This window comes from Ictidomys tridecemlineatus, chromosome 8 (genome assembly GCF_052094955.1).
Source record: "Ictidomys tridecemlineatus isolate mIctTri1 chromosome 8, mIctTri1.hap1, whole genome shotgun sequence".
NCBI lineage: Eukaryota > Metazoa > Chordata > Mammalia > Rodentia > Sciuridae > Ictidomys > Ictidomys tridecemlineatus.
In genome coordinates, this window is record NC_135484.1 from 56,952,159 (window position 1) to 56,969,302 (window position 17,144).

Consider the following 17,144-nt stretch of genomic DNA (forward strand, 5'->3'; position numbering starts at 1 on the left):
GCTTTTTTTTTTTAAAGAGAGAATTTTTAATATTTATTTTTTAGTTCTTGGCGGACACAACATCTTTGTTTGTACGTGGTGCTGAGGATCGAACCTGGGCCACACGAATGCCAGGAGAGCGCGCTACCGCTTGAGTCACATCCCCAGCCCTTGATTTGCTTTTATTCTACGACAGTCCTCTTTTTAAAAATTTTTTTTTTTAGGTTAATGACTTTGTTGGTGAATCCAGGTCATTTATCTTCAGAAGAAGTGTGCTAAATTTGTGGATTTGGCTGATTTCATCCCCCGTGGTAGTATTTACCTCGTCCTTCTTGAGCCTGTCTCTCCCACAGCTTGGTAATTAGGCCTAGAAGCTTGACCACACAGTTTCAATTCATTAAGGCAGGGATGCTTTGCAGACAATAGTATGAACTGTTATGGTATCATTTCTTGAAGCATATAATGTCTAGTTACCCTGATTTCAGTGACAGTAGGATTAATCAGGGTGTTCCGGGGATGTCAGCTTAATCTTTCCATCAATCTTTCACCTAATGGTTTCAGAATCTATTAATAATTGTTGCCTAGAAAAATCTGTGATTTCACCAAAGTTTTAAAAAAGATCATTTTTTTTCTTATCCTTTTATCCATCTGAATTTATTAAGTGGAATACTTCTTTAAAAAACTGGCTCCTATCTACTCTTTGGGTCCCTAACATGGTATAAGACAGGTAGGATATGCATGGCATAGTGGCCCATGCCTGTGATTCCAGGAGGCCCTGGGTTCTATCCTAGCCCAGAAACAAAGAAAGACAGAAAACAGGATAAATGCTTGATGCTTTCCCTTTACTTTTAAATATTCAGAGTAATGAGTTGATGAGTTGGTGCTCAAGCAACCTCCAATGATTTAACAGCGAATTTCCATACATTTTAGCCCTTTAATTCATTACAATTATTTTTTATTTGATACTAAATCATCACATTTTAGGACAGTTGAAGTCCATTGAAGTTGGTGCCTCTGTTCTTTTGATGTGGAATTTATCCTGACATTTTCTTTCAAGTTTGGTAAAAAGATTTTTCAGGGTGACTTCTTCAAGATTTTTCCAGTTTAATTGCTACATTTTCCACTTCAGACCTGGAATATTCATTTCACCAAAGAGTCCTATTTCCTTTTGGAGGTAAATTTTATATATATATATATATCACTTTAGATTTCTAATTAAATAAAAACCTTCACCAAGTTTCAAAGTAAAAACTAAATAAAAATATACATTCACAGATATTTCTCTTCCATCCCTATTCCCTTTCTATACTTTCTCCATATTAACCATTATAGTACCTATTTGTCTTTTCATCATTTTTTGGGCCTATAACTAAATACAAACATTACATATATATGTTTTCAAGTTTTTTTCTCCTTTCTTACACAAAATATAGAATTTAAAATTTTCTTGTTTTATTATTTACTAATATAATATACCTCTATATTATTATAGATAACATATATTTTGTATAATTTAGGCTCTCTTATTAAATAATAAGGCAAAATTATGATAGTATGAGAAAATGTTATATAATATATAGTTAAGTTATATGTAATATATTCATATTATCATTCAGAGGTTTTCCTCATTCTGTTTACATCGGCATAATGATGTAAATGATTATATGATTATATGTAAATGATTATATTCAGTCTCAATTGATGGCTTCTTTCTAGACCTTTGCTATTACAAATAATACCACAGTAAATACCTTGTGCAAACAAAATTTACTTGTTCATTCCTTCTTTCCTTCCTTTCTTTTTTTTCCATTCCTCCCTCTGCCCCTCTCTCACCTCCCTCTAGCTCTTCATCTGCTCTCATTCCCATTCCTCCTTCTCTTTCTTCTACTCCTTTTTCTCTTTCCTCATATTTTATATTTGGATAGATTAACAAAAATGATTCTAAATCCCCCTCCTAGTGGTTATACTATGTTACATTTCCCCTGGCATTTAATGACAGTAACTTTTTTCTTGGTCTTGCCAATAGAGTATATTTTCAAAAGTTTGAATTTTTGTTAATCTGATAGGAAGAAGATTGTGTCTCAATGTAATAAAATTTACATTTCTTTCTTGCATGTTACAATGTGCAGAAAGGTTGTTAAATGCTAACAAAAGTGTTCCGGTAGTGTAGTACAGAGAAAAGGAAGGATATTTATGTAATTATAATGTACATTTAAAATTTAAATATTATTTTGCTTTGTGGACTGTCAGGAGCTGCCACATAGGAACCGAGTGCCCCTTAGCCTTGAGTGATGAGAATGTGGAGATGTGGCAAGCCAGCCATGGGCTGTGTGTGTGAACTATGAGCACTGAGTGCACAAAGTGGACTGAATCCACATTGCCCCTCTATTTGGGTGGGCCTTGCTCTGCCTCTGATCCCCACACAGCTCATGAGATGGACATGGTATTCCTAGATGTCAGTCAATCTGCTGACAACAGACATCATGAAGCTGGATTCAACCCCCTGAAACTTGACCTCTTGCCTCATTTGAATGGCTTATCCCCAATAAAAGGGTTCAGCATGGCTCATTTCCTCGTGCTCTCTCTCTTTCCATGGACCCCTAAGGCCAGAGGAGCCAAGACCCAGTTCTGTGTGATTATTTCGTGCCAGCCCAGTTCACCTGGAGTGACCTTGAGTGTTCAGTTGTGGAACATGACAGTGGACCTGGTTTAATAAGGGTTTTAAGTAGTAGCAGTAGTTTGACAACAAATGTAATAACATTTAGGAAACTTTGGGGCTGGTCATGTGAAAAGTTTCAGTTTTCTAGGTACATATTAAATACTAATGCTGTAAGGGAAGTTTGTATACCTGATACCATAATCTGCAGCAATTTGACTGTGGTCCCTTCATTCTCCTTTTGTGCTTCCTGTCTTGTTCACAGGACCTGATAACACCACTTATATGGAAACCTCAGTATTACATTTGCTGCCCTGCCCCTACAGCCAGGATCAGTACCAGGCAAGACTTCCAATTCTCAATTCTTTGCATCATTAGTTCCTAATTGAACCATAGGAGGCAGTTCTGATTAAGTGTTCTTAGGTCAGATGACCAAGGACTCTCTGCAAGGAAGCTTTGGAAAGTCAGTTTCTGGCATTTTTTAGCATCTAAACTAGGAGTCATTCTCTACTGACACCAGGGATCATAGTGTTGGAAATTCTCCAAATATGGGAAAGGCTGTTGCAATGTTGGGCATCCCAAAATAATGACCAGTCTTCTACAGGATAAGTCATTGTTGTTGTTACTGTGAAAGAACAAAGAATGAATGAGACACAGCTAACACCTGCATTAAGGCTAGTGGGGGAGGTAGAAACATGTTGAAAGATTCCACTTAAATACAACATTCTAAGGAGCAGGATCTAATAGAAATGGCAGATGTAGGGTAATTAATTTTGGAGAGTGTGATCAGAAGGGATATGCCAAAAGAAGTAGAATTTGAGCTGGGACTAGAAGAGGGAAAGAAGGTCTGAGCATCATGGTCTAAGGAAACTCCATAAGCAAAGAAATATGTGGTTAAGTAGAGTTCCTGGGCTTCCTGGGGAAGAGCCTGTCTCCCCCAGTAGATTGTTATGTTCTTGTAGAAGAGATCTCGGTCTTTGTCACCTTTGGAATCTCAATGCCAAGAGAGTCACTTGCCACACATTAATCATTTTCTCAGTAATATTTGTTGTCTAAATGAATAAATTAGTTTAAACTTTCTTTGAGGGGTATATATATATATTGTAACTTGTTTTACCCTCCTAATTAAAGGGCAGAAGAACAGGCTATGTATCATTTTCTTTAATAGTCAGGCAAATCCTTGAGTGAAAAAAAATGCTCTTCCTCCATATGGTTTTGGTTTTACATATTCGGTGTTCATCTATGAAAATGAGACATGTTATGAATCCACCAATAGATTAACTGTGTAAAATCCCACAATTACAAATGAGTTTCTTTGTAAAGAGGCAAGAATGTTCTGAAAAACACTAAAGTATATTTGAACAAATGAAAAGGAATTCTTGTTCATGGACAGGACAATGAAACATATATATCTATGTATTTATATGTAGTTCTCTCTAAATTAATTTATAGGTTTAACCTGATAAAAGTGGCCACAAACTTTTTAGAAATAGAACAATATAAGTTGATACTAAAATTTCTATAGAAAAATAAACATGCAAGAATAACTAGGAAGACACTGGGTAAAAAAGTAAAAGGGGAAACTAGCCTTTTCAGATATTACAGCATGCTATGAAATCACTGTAATTGAAGTTGTGTGGTAGTAGTGCATAAGTGGACAAACAGATCAATGGAAAGTCTAGAAACAGACCCACGTACAACATGGAAATGACAAAAGTGGCATCTCAAACCACTGGAGTAAGGATGTACATTTTAAAAAAGGTATTGGAGTTGGAAGTGCTGCTTCTTAACTGTAATCCCAGTGACTTAGGTGGTTGAAGCGAGTTTGAGGCCAGTTTAGGCAACCAAAACCCTGTCTCAAAAGAAATAGTAAAAATGTCTGGGAACTCCTGGGTTCCCTCCCTAGTACCACGCAAAACAACAACAACAACAAAACAAAAAAAGACTATAGGGATAACTGATGGAAATATGGATATATAAATATAAAAATGTTTTAAATATGACTTTTTTTTTGGTAGTCATGGCACAAAACATTCCAAGCAAAGTCTAAAGACAACTGACAAATTGGACAAAACATTTGCAACATATGATAGTGAAGAATTAATATCTCTTATATACAGGATTTAACAACTGAGAAAACAACCAGATGGATCAATAAGGAAATAAAGGACTTGAGCAATGATATAGAGCAAATGAATCCAACAGACATATCCAGAACACTTCACCTAACAATAGCAGAAAACACATTTTTCTCAAAATGGCACAATCTCTAGAATATATCACATGTGAGGCTACAACACAAGTTTTAATAAACCAAAGAGGTTAAAATCATACAAAGTATGTTTTGTAATCACAATGGAATGAAACTACAAATCAATAGCAGAATGAAAATAGAAAAATCCATAGATAGATAGAAATTCAAGAGCAAATTCTGAAACATCCAATGGGTCAAAGAAGAGATCACATGGGAAATTAGAAAATGCCTTGAAATAAACAAGAATGTAGAAGAAGCATACCAAAACCTGTGGGGTACAGTTAAAGCAGTGTTCTGAGGTAAATATGTAGGTGTACATCTCACTTAAAAAAAGTTATCAAATCAACAACTGAACTTATACATTAAGGAACTAGAAAAGGAAGAACAAACTAAACTCAAGGCTAGCAGAAGAAAGGAAATAATGAAGATTATAGAATAGAGACAAATGGAGACTAGAAACACAAATGAGAAAAATCAACAAAACTAAAAGTTTATCTTTGAAAAGATGAACAAAGTTGGCAAAACTTTCACTAAATTGTCTAAAAGAAAAAGAGGTACTCAACTGAAATCAGAAATGAAAAAGAGGACATGACAGAAATAAAACGGATTATAGAGAATATTATAAATAATTGTACTCCAACCAACTGGGTGACCTAGATCAAATGGATTAATTCCCAGAAACACACAACTTAGGAAATCTTCAACTTTCATGAAGAAATAGAAAATCCAAACAGTTCTATGTCTAGTAAGGATATCTAATCAGCAATCAAAAAACTCCCAACAAAGAAAAACCCAGGACCAAATGGCAATTGTATTAGTCAGGGTTCTCCAGAGAAACAGAAGCAATAGGAACAACAATAACAGCAACAAATTATTCTTCCTTCCTTCCTACCTCTGGGGAGAGAGGGAGTGGGGAGGGAGGGGGAAGAGAGAGAGAGAGAGAGAGAGAGAGAGAGAGAGAGAGAGAGAGAGAGAGAGAGAGAGAGAGAAATAGAGTTTGAATTACTATGAGAAGTGAATTCACATTGTTATGGAGGTTGAGAAATCCCATGACCTGCCATCTGCAAGCTTTAGATTCAGGAAAACTGGCATATGTAGTTCAGTCTATGTCTAAAAGCCTGAAAACTAGGGAAGCCCATGATATAAGTCTCAGTCTGAAGGCAGGGATAGACAGATCAATGTCCCAGCTCAAGAAGTCAGGTAGAAGAGTAAACTCTCAATTCATCAATCCCTCAATGGATAGGATGATTTCTCCCACATGGAAGGGGGCACTCTGTCTTACTGAGTCTACCAATTCAAATGCTAATCTTATCTGGAAAGACACAGGCACACCCAGAAATAATATTTAGGTAAATATCTGGAAACTGTAACCCAGTTAAGTTGATATACAAAATTTATCATCATAGCTTCTCTGATTATTTCTATTCAACATTTATAAGTAATTAGCACATTTTTTTCCAACTATTCTACAAAGTTGAAGAGGATAAAATGTTTTAAAAATCATTCTATGAATCCACCATAAACCTGATAAAAAGCCAATGTTAGCCAGAAAAGAACACAATATACCAATATCCTTGAGGATGATTGATTAAAAAAAAATCCTCAAAAAAATAGTGTCAAATAGAATGGGGCAGCACATTAAAAGGATTATATACCATGATCAAGTGACATTTTCTCCTGGAATATAAGGATAGTTCTACAGATGAGAAGCAACTAGTGTAACAGATTGAGTAACCTTTTTCTGAAATGCTTGGATCCAAAAGTGTTTCAGGGTTCACAATTCTTTTTTGGATTTAGGAATATTTGTACATACATAATGAGATATCTTGAGAAAGGAATCCAAGTCTAAAAATAAAATTTATTTATGCCTCATATGCATCTTATATACATAGCCTGAAGGTAATTTTATATAATATTTTTTAGTGCAGTTGCATTTTGACTAAACATACACATGAGGTCAGGTGTGCAATTTTCCACTTGTGACACCATGTTGGTACTCAAAAATTGTTAAATTTTAGAGCACTTCATATTTTGTTTGTGCATTTTTAAAAGCTTCTAGGAACCAAACCCAGAGCCTCATACATGCTAGGCCACTGTTCTACCACTGAGTTTTATCCCCAGTCTACATTTTGGATTTTGAACTTTTGGACTTTGGACAAGTTGGATACTCAACTTGTATCTCTCACTAAAAGAATGAAAGATGCGAAAGATGTAATTATCTCAACTGATGAAAAATCAAAGAAAATAAAACCTCTTTCATGATAAAAAAACACTCAAAAAACTAACATAATAAAGCCCATATATGAAAAAGCTTAATATCAAACTTGAGGAGAAAACTGAAAACTGTTGCTCTCAGGTCCACGACAAGACTAGGATGCTCACTTTTGCATCCTTGCTCACTTTTATTCAACATAGTTCTAGAAGTTCTAACCAGAGAAATTAGGGGAAAAGAAAAAAAAAAGCATCCAAGTTAAAAAAGAAGTAAAATTTTTCTTGTTCACAGATGTCATGTGCAGAACATTCTAAAGGTCATACAAAAAAAATCTACTATAACTAATAAATGAAGCCAGGCACTTGTGGCCTATACCTATACTCACGATTACTCTGGAAGTTGAGGTAGAAAGATTGAAAGTTTGAGGCCATTCTGTGAAACTTAGCAACCCTGTTTCAAAATAAAATAAAAATTATATACCATGGGATATATGGATATAGCCCAGGGATAGAGAGCTTGCCTAGCATATCTGAGGTTCTGGGTTCAATCCCCCATACTACAACAAAACAACCCCTCTCCCCATACAAAAAACTGCTGTGCATCAGATGATACAAGTAAAAGAATGAAAAGTTAATCCATAGATGACAGAAAATATTTTCAAATCTCATGTCTGATAAAGGGTTAGTAGCTAGAATATATAAAGAACTCTGACAACTCAACAATGACAATATGACCTGATTTAAAAATGGGCAAAATATGCTGGCAGGGGCTGAGTGCTTTACTAGTATGGGCAAGGCCCTAGGTTCTATCCCCAGCTACACACACTCACACACACACACACACACACACAACACAAAGTCCTTCACCTAAAATGGGCAAGACTTGAGAGTCATTTCTCCAAAGATATACAAATGGCCAACAAGGATTCTAAAAGATTTTTAACATTATTAATCTGTAGAGAAATGCAAATCCAAGCCATAATGAGATACTGACTCACACCCATTAGGATGGCTACTATCAAAAAAAAAAAAAAAAGAAAGCACACCAGGCACAGTGGCACAGTCCTATAATCCCAGTGACTCAGGAAATTGAGACTGGAGGATCAAAAATTCCAGGTCAGCCTTAGCAACTTAATGAGGCCCTAAGCAACTTAATGAGACCCTGTCTCAAAAAACAAACAAACAACAACAAAAACAACAACAACAAACAAACAAACTACAACAACAATAAAAAAAAAAAGAGGGCCAGGGATGTCGCTCAGTGGCAAAGCGCCTCTGAGTCCAATCCCCAATACCAAAACCAAAAACAAACACGAAAACCAAATGAGGAAACTGAAACCTTGTGTACTGTACAAGGGAATGCAAAATTGATACAACTGCTGTGAAAAATAGTAAGGCAGTTCCTCAAGACATTAAAAATAGAATTTACTGTATAAAACAATAATTCCACTTCAGGGTACTCAGAAGATTCAAAGTTGGTGTTTCCAAGATATTTGTATATTACATTTGTAATAACATTGTTCACAGTTGCTAAGAGGTGGAAGCAACACAAGTATCCAGTGATGAATGAATGGATAAACAAAATGTGGTACATGCATAAATGGAATAATATTAAGCCTTAAAAAGGAAGGGAATTCTCGGATGAACTACAACATAGATGAATGTTGAGGACATTACACTAAGTAAAATAAGTCACTCATAAAAAAGACAAATATTGTATGATTCCACTGATATGAAATTCCTAGAATAATTCAGAGAGGCAGAAATTAGTATGGCCATTTCCTGTGGCTGCAGGGCAGGGATAAAGAATGGGAAGTTATTGTTTAACAGGTATAGAGGTTTAGATTTGCAAGATTAAAAGAGGTTTGGAGTTGAGTGGTGACAATTTTTTGTACAACCACAGGATCTTACACCTAAAACGGTTATAGTGGTAAATTTCATGTAATGCACACTTTACATCAATTTAAAAATTGCTAGAATAAATAAAATTCCTTACTACTGTATAGATATTTTTAAAATTTGTAATTGAACCAAAATTTACTTATATGATTGTATAATGAAAGGGAGGGAGGAAGTGATTGGAGAAATGAGTGCATGAGCACAAATCCTTCTCTCCACATTCTAATAAATAAATTACAAATTTTAAAATATATCTAAAATTATGAAAACAGCGAAAGGCTGAGGAAATATTGTAGATTAGAGGAAACCAAGAAGATATAATGATTAATTGCAATGTGTGGTCGTAGATTGGATCTCAGATGCAAGGGGGGTGGCCCTATGATATAATGTCACCCAGGCTGTTGCTGTTAACAAAGGGTCACTTGCAAACCAGCAACACTGTGGCTTTGCTTGGGTAAACTTAGGGCTTTATGATTTGAATTTTTTCTACTAAGAATTAATTGAGGATTGACTTCAGTGAGTACTAATCTGTACTTTTGTATGGATCCTTGATTCACTAACCGTTTGTTAACAATGAAAATCCTTCAAACAGGAGAAAACCATAATCTCAATGTTCCCACCCCTAAGTGCTGAGGATTGAACCGAGGGCCTAGTGCATGCCAGGCAAACACTCAAACCCTGTTCCACCCCCAGCCCTCTCTAGGTTCAGTTCTTATGGACTGATTTTTATGATGTAAATATATGTTATAAAACTAAAGAAAAACAACCATGTGATTTGTGGCTTGCGGGGCTCTTGTTTAAAGTGACATATATTCACCTCAAACTTGCTCTCTTCATCAAATATTTATCAAGGGCCTACAATGTCACAGTTTTATTGGTTTTAAAGATATAACAAAACCTAAAACAGGAAAGGAACCCTTCTTTTTTGTAGCCTCCATTATGATACTTAAAAATAAACAAATAGACAAAAAAATTAGATGAATAAAAAAGGGAAGTAAGACATTGGTTCCATAACTGCTGTGTTGGCCAGCCATTTCTGAGTAATAAGCCAGCACATTATCTCAGTGACATGGGACACCAAACATTTGTTTAGCTCACATGTACAGGGTGGCTGACCCAGTTCTGTGGATCCCAGTGGAGCTGGCCCATGCATCTGCAGATCTAGGCTGGGGAGGCTGTGGTACAGAACTGGAGGTCTGCTCCATGTGTGTCTTGTCTTCCTTGGACCAGCAGGTAAAATGAGGCAAGTTCTTCCCCTGGTAATTACAGACTTTAAAGCCCTTTTGCATGTCACGTCTGATAACATCTCATTGACCATCAGTCATCTGGCTAAGTCCCAAATCAGGGAGAAGGGAAATAGACTCTTTCATGGAAGTGGGGGAAATTGCAAAATTTCATGGTGAAAATTTTGGATACAGAAAGGATGAAATGTGGGTTAAGCAATCTGTCAACAATGGTAACAGTTACAACCTCAGGCTGATTGGATACACCTCTTCTCTTCCCCCTTCCCTCTCTCTGCCACTAGTCTAGGAGAGTGAGTGTGTGTGTGTGTGTGTGTGTGTGTGTGTGTGTGTGTGTGGTGATATTAACCATACTTTTTCCTGTGGCTCCCAGGATCCAAACATGTCAGGATCCAAAAAAAAAAAAAAAAGAAGGGTGCCACTTTTTTGATATTCCTGTTTGCACTGAGGTTGTGTCTGCCATTGTGATGTGGTAAGGCATCTGGAATACCCTAATTACTGAGCCCTGAGTCCACCTCTGCCTGTTGTTGGCATGTATATTGGAACCAGATAGGAACACTGGGTGACGGGGTAAATAAGACAGGGGGACTGTCCTTCAAATACCAAGTATTTTGGTAATTGTTCACATATATAAGAGCATTTTCTCAACATGGAAGTTAAGTTCTCTTTGACTATTTCTATTATTTTGGGGGGATGTTACCTGGAAAGTTTTCATATTATTCATTTAGAACAAGCTCTTATTATCAGTGTAAGTCTGTCTCTGAAAGTATTAGTTCCTGTTAACATTTTATTCACAAGGCTTTTCAAGGGGCAAAATATTATATGAGGAAAAAAAGTTGGAAATTTCCCATTCTGGGCTGACAGCAAATTTTTTTTTTTTTTTGTGATTTTGAACCAGACATTGGCTTAGCAGCAGCATAATATGCAGAGTCAGCGGCTCACCCAGAGCCTGACTTTGCTCCTGTGTCCATACCTGTGACTCAGTTAAGCCCTGCCTGGTCTAAGCTGATCACGCATGTCTCTTTTTTCCCACCTGTGACTGAGGGGTGGGCCATAATCCAGTACTAGACAAGGAGATGAGAAGGAGTTTCTGAACATTTTGGCTCTTAAAAGGAGACACCAAGCTGGGCACAAAGGTGGTGGCACAGTGGTGGTGGCACAGTGGTGGTGATGCATGCCGGTGATACCCGGTACTTAGGAGGCAGAGACGGAAGGATTACAAGTTTGAGGAAAGTTTGAGGTCAGCCTTGGCAATTTAGTGAAACCCGATTTCAAAATAAAAATTAAGAAGATTTGGGGATGTAGCTCACTGCTAAAGTACCCCTATGTTCAATCCCCAGTCTCCCCTCCCCTGAAAAGAAAAGAGAGAGAGAGAGAGAGAGAGAGAGAGAGAGAGAGAGAGAGAGAGAGAGAGAGATATTAAAGAACCGCACAAACCTCTGGACTCTTGTCATTTGAGGATGTGATGCTGTAACTGTCTTGTGACCATGAGAACATGTGGCTGACTCTCCAGTGATGAAGCAGGAAGATGGAAAGACCCTGGATCCATGACCATGTTGCTGAGCCACTGAATCAATCAACTCCAGAACTGATCTTCTGGACATTTTTAAGGTTAGAAAATAAATTACCTCTTTAGTTTGGTCTTCAGTTGCTCACTGCCGAAGATGCTGTAATCAAAGAGTTACTCATAGTTGTCAGGGGCCTCTTTCTTACTCAGATTTGAGTATTTGACAGGAGGTGACATATTTACATTTACCCCTCACTCTAAATGTCAACTCCCATTGACACATAAAGATATAGCTATTACTATGACATATGGAGTCTTAACTCCCATCCCCTAACTATTCTACTACTTAGTTTGCAACAACAAAAATTCTTGTTCACCTTGTACTTTTTTTGTTTTGTTTTGTGATTTCCACATATCTGTTTGAAAAATCTCAATCCGATAGAAGATAAAAGGGTGGGGGGAGTATTCAAGCTTTTTTTTTTTTCTCTTTCTGTTTCTGTCTCTCTTAATATGAAGCTCAATGGAGATGAATTTGTTCTTTCTCTCCATCCCTCATCAACTCTAAAGTGGAGGGGTAAGTGTTAGTTTGGCAGAATGAAGTAATCTTACTGAAAAAAGTGAGTTGGTATATTTCAACCTCATTGTTGTGCTTTATTTTTCTTCAAATACTTAGCTTTCAGCATCATGTAGTTTTGAAGACATGAGCAATTTTCTTATTTATGAGGCTAAGCTACTGAAGTCAGTCTCTTCTGGGCTGCCTGTGTTGACATTAATGGGCCCTGCTGTTGGCGTCTTCTCCAGAGGGCCATCCAGTTTAGCTTTACCACGTGAAAGCCTCGTAGAAAGTTTCAGAGTCTGTGATATCCTTTTCTCTTTGGGATAAGCAAATGTGTGGGATTTTTATCCATGACTTATTGCCTGTCTCAGCTAGACCCTTCAGCTTCAAAAACTAATTGAAAAAATTCTCTTTTTCTCCAGACTTGTCTTTTTCAATATTGATGAAATCCTAATAAGGGGGAAACCCCTGGTGGAATACTATATTGGCTTACTCATTGTTTTCAAATGACACATGTTTCACATTTAACATTAAGAAAGTGAATTTCTTTCATTTCAAAAACAAAGCACTTACCTTCTTTGTGGGCTCTTAAAAAAGAAGTTCCACTGACCAGTTAATTTCAGAGCAAAGAATAGAGAGTGCCCTCAAAAGGGAGTCCACAGAGGAGATAGGAAGGGATCTTACTGTGTAATGGACAACTTTTCTTTCCTAGGCCTCAGGCAGCTCTGTCCATCCAAGAGAAAGCAGAAGGGAGTGCAGCAATTGGAACAGGGAGCAGTTTAGGGTTCATTTCTTTGACTCTTAGACTTCCTCTGGTAGCCCAGGGTAAAGGTTGGATCAAGAGAAGCTGAACCATTAGATATGATATAGAATAAGGGCTTGATGATAGGATTTGGCTTAAATAGTTTAGGTGAGGTCTATTGCTTCTATGTCTGATCATATGACTTCTATGAAGTTAGCAGGTGATGGCCATGACATGGGAAGAGTAAGAAACAACTTGGAACCTACAAGGGTGGTTGGAACCTGCAGGGGTCTCTCACCACCTCTGAGTTTTCAGTTTCTGTGATGGGAGTAGCCATCAGGAGAAGCTAATGCCCTCTGCCAGGAATCTGTGTTTGCATTTGGCCTAGGAGGCTGAAAGGCTGAGATCTACAGGAGCTGGGGAGCTATAGGCCTGACTGCTGCTTCACTCTGCCTCTCAAACCTTGGCAAAATACTGCCCCCCATATCTATCTATCTATCTATCTATCTATCTATCTATCTATCTATCTATCTTAGTGCTTGGGGTCAAACCCAGGGGTACTCTACCACTGAGCTATATCTCTAGCTCGTCTTCCTTTTAAAAAAAATTGAGACAGGATCTCTGTAAGATGCTGAGGCTGGCCTTAAACTTGTTACCCTCCTGCCTCAGCCTCCAGAGTCTCTGGGAGGACTCATGCCAACATGCCCCGTGGCAAGATAACTCTTGAGGCTCCTGCCAACCCAGAACAAGGATGGGAGGGGGTTCTGGGAAATGTAGTTCCAGTTAGCTAAGTTAATATTGTTCAAGTGCACTAGACTGTTGCACAGGTGAATAAAAATGATCTTTGCAGCACTATAATAGTGAATAAGAAATATCCTTAGTGTTCACAAATCAGGAATGGGCCCATAATGTGGATGATGATCTACAAAGTCTTATAAAGAATGAAACAGATCTTGTGTTCAAGATAAACATAGACCTTACTAGCAAGTGGCACAGGAACATGCATAATATGATACCATTTGCATAAATTAAAAAAATGAAATAACATGAAATAACACATTGCATTGTTCATTGAAAAAAAAAAAAAGAAGCTGGGCATAGTGGTACATGCCTATAATCCCAGCAACTCAGGAGGTTGATGCAGGAGAATTGCAAGTTCAAGACCAGCTTGTGTAATTTAACCTGGCCCTAAGCAATTTAGTGGGACCCTTGTACAAAATAAAAGGGCAGGTGATGTAGTTCAGTGGTAGAGCATCCTGGGCTCAATCCCCAGTAGTGGGGGAAAAGACAACAACAAAATAAAACAAACAATGAAAGTAAAGGGGAAAAAAAAAGGAAAAACATCTCCCCATACTCCAAGAAATGTCTGGTCCGGGGTATTTTCAGACGATTTACTTTATAACATAATATTGATTGTAGAACTTCATCATGGTCTCCTCATCTCCATGTCTGCATTGCTTCTAATTCAGCTCCTATTTCCTCACTCCCTGGATGGTTATAGTACAGATGATCACCATTTTTATGGCCCAGGGGTTTGTTTTCTTTCAAAATGGATGTGGGTACCCTCCTCTCTTCTGCATTTCACTGCTTCATACCTTCATTCCAGGCAAAAAGGATCTTTACTTTTTCCCATGCTTTTCTTGGTTTCTTGACTAGGACTATAAACCTTAACTCACAGTCACTTGGGACTTTGCCTCCTGACAGCAATCTGCTTTGAGAGGCTGATTTCAGAAAAATAGAGTGAAGTATTTGCGTCTTCCTCTCTTTTTCTCCCTCCTCCTTCTTCTCCCTCCTTCCTTATTCTTTCTCTGATAAAAAAATTCCTGTCCCTATAAATATTTCCATGACCCACAAGACAGAACTTGGGATCCTTAGGCTTTTGCTCGGTGTCTTCATCTTGGAGCCATGCCGCATGCTGTTTTTCCCAAACAGATGCAGTCTAGGTTGATTAAAAATATAGAGCTTGGAATATGTGATGTGTAGTGTGTTGTGTCCAATCAAATACAAAAAATGAATAACAGCAAATCCATGACTACAAGGAGAAAATAATTTCTCTCTAAATATACTTTATTTGGTTATCTAAGACTGGAAAATTTTATGTGGAATTTATATAGATGTGTATATAAAAATATGCATTATACACATGTATTAATTCATTATAAATTCATGTATGTATGAATGTGTTTATATATGTATATACATGTCTATATATTTTTTTCCCTTTTTAAATCAATGCTAGATATGGAACTCAGGGCCTTGTGCATGCTAGGTGAGTATTCTACCACTGAGGTAAACCCTAGCCCCTAATGTAGAAACTTAGTCCAGGCAGAGATCATCAAATATTTCTGCTTTCTTACTACCTAAAAAGAGTAAAACTGCCTGGAGGGCCCTGGGAGAGGCTGAGGCAGGCTGAGGCCTCTGCCTACTCTAACATGCACCCTGCTTCCCTTCACCCCAACCCTTCTTGGGGTCTCATCTGCAGCAGTACGTAGATTGTTACTTGTTTTACAGCATTGTGATGATTGAATGCAACAGTGTATCAAGTGCTTAGCATACTGCCTGGTAACTAGTGCCACTGAGTTCTGAGCAGCTGCCAAGCCCTCTGTGCCTCACACTGTCTCTCCCTCTCTCTGCTCTTCATAACTATCACAATTGTTTCTTGTCTGGTTTCCAACACCATCTTTCAGGATGAAAATAGTTCACATTCACTATGAAATCCAAGCTCACTAATTATGGGGTTGGCCTCCTACTTGATCGGGATCCAAGCTCCATTTCTTGTTCTATCTTCTGTTATCACTTTCATTCACCCTGGACCCACACAACCTTCAGCGAGTATGCGGTTTCAGCCCTCATTCACTCAACAAGATGTTATTGAACAATAATCAAGCACTATTTGCATCAAGTACTGTGAATGCAAATGTGAAAAATCATAGGCCCAGATCTTTAGGAGTTAGCATTCTAGAGGGGGAGAGACATCCATAAAGAAATAACCATGCTGGGCATGGTAGCGCTCGCCGGTAATCCCAGTGGCTTGGGAGGCTGAGACAGGAGGATTGCCAGTTCAAAGCCAACCTCAGCAATGATGAGGCTCTAAGCAACTGTCTCTAAACCAAATACAAAATAAGGCTGGGGATCTGACTTAGTGGTTGAGTGCCCCTGGGTTCAATCCTTGGTACCCCCGCATCCCTGCTAATGGTCACCTGGGTGATGTCAGAGGCCTGCACATTTATCTTGTTCTTTCTAGACTCTGTTTCTTTGTTCACACCAGGAATTTTCCTAAGAATCCTCTTTCCCCTTTCTGTTTCTGCCAGTTGTAGGCCCTGAGAATTAGCTCAAATCTCATTCAACCTTGAAGAATGCCCTGCCATATCTGTTACTGCTCTAGTAGTTCACTCTGTCACCTCTGGTAGGGTAATAGTACTTGTAATCTCCTTCAAGGCAGGAGCTGTGTTTTAGTGGGAATCTGCTTACAATCTGTTCTTCAAGATTTTGTTTTGTTTTATTTTGAATGAGTAGTAGGCATCCCTTACCACCTACCTCCTGCACATCCAACACAATGTTTCTAAGGGAGAGAAAGAGAGAGAGAGAGAAAGAGAGAGAGAGAGAAAGAGAGAGAGAGAGAGAGAGAGAAATCAAACTCAGTTATTTCTTACATAAAACTTGCATGTTGGACAGAAATATTGGTGCAGCCATTGCTGAATCCCAGTCAGGGCTAAGGGGAATCAGAGGGAGAATAGATTCCTGCTCTATTCTCCAGCCTTAGGTCCAAAAGAGCTGCCCCTCATTTCCTTCCTTCATATAGAATCTCATTGAAGGCTGCAAGTAAACTTATTTCTAGGTAACATTTGTGTCATTAAGGATTCAATCAAAAGGTACCTAAAAACACACATGCATTTATTTATTTCCTATATAGTATATGCAAATAAACAAATTTAAACAAATAAATGTTGTATTTACATAGTGTGATATGAACTAACTAATCAAACTTCAAAAGGAAAATCACTTCCAATTAGTTCTATTTAATTTTGGTCTCATTTATGCTTCTCTGTGTAGAAAGATATTCAACTTATTCTTCTATTTTCTTGTATCACATTGTGTT

The 17,144-nt window shown here is 37.7% G+C and overlaps 1 long non-coding RNA gene across 1 annotated transcript in view; it reads left to right on the plus strand.

Annotated features, from left to right (window-relative positions):
* Positions 1 to 17,144, plus strand: part of LOC110598640 (uncharacterized) — a 62,734-nt gene that overhangs the window by 17,366 nt on the left and 28,224 nt on the right. The window contains exon 2 of the long non-coding RNA XR_002484520.3: positions 11,700 to 11,851. This is a non-coding gene — a long non-coding RNA (uncharacterized LOC110598640). The remainder of the gene's footprint in view (positions 1 to 11,699; positions 11,852 to 17,144) is intronic.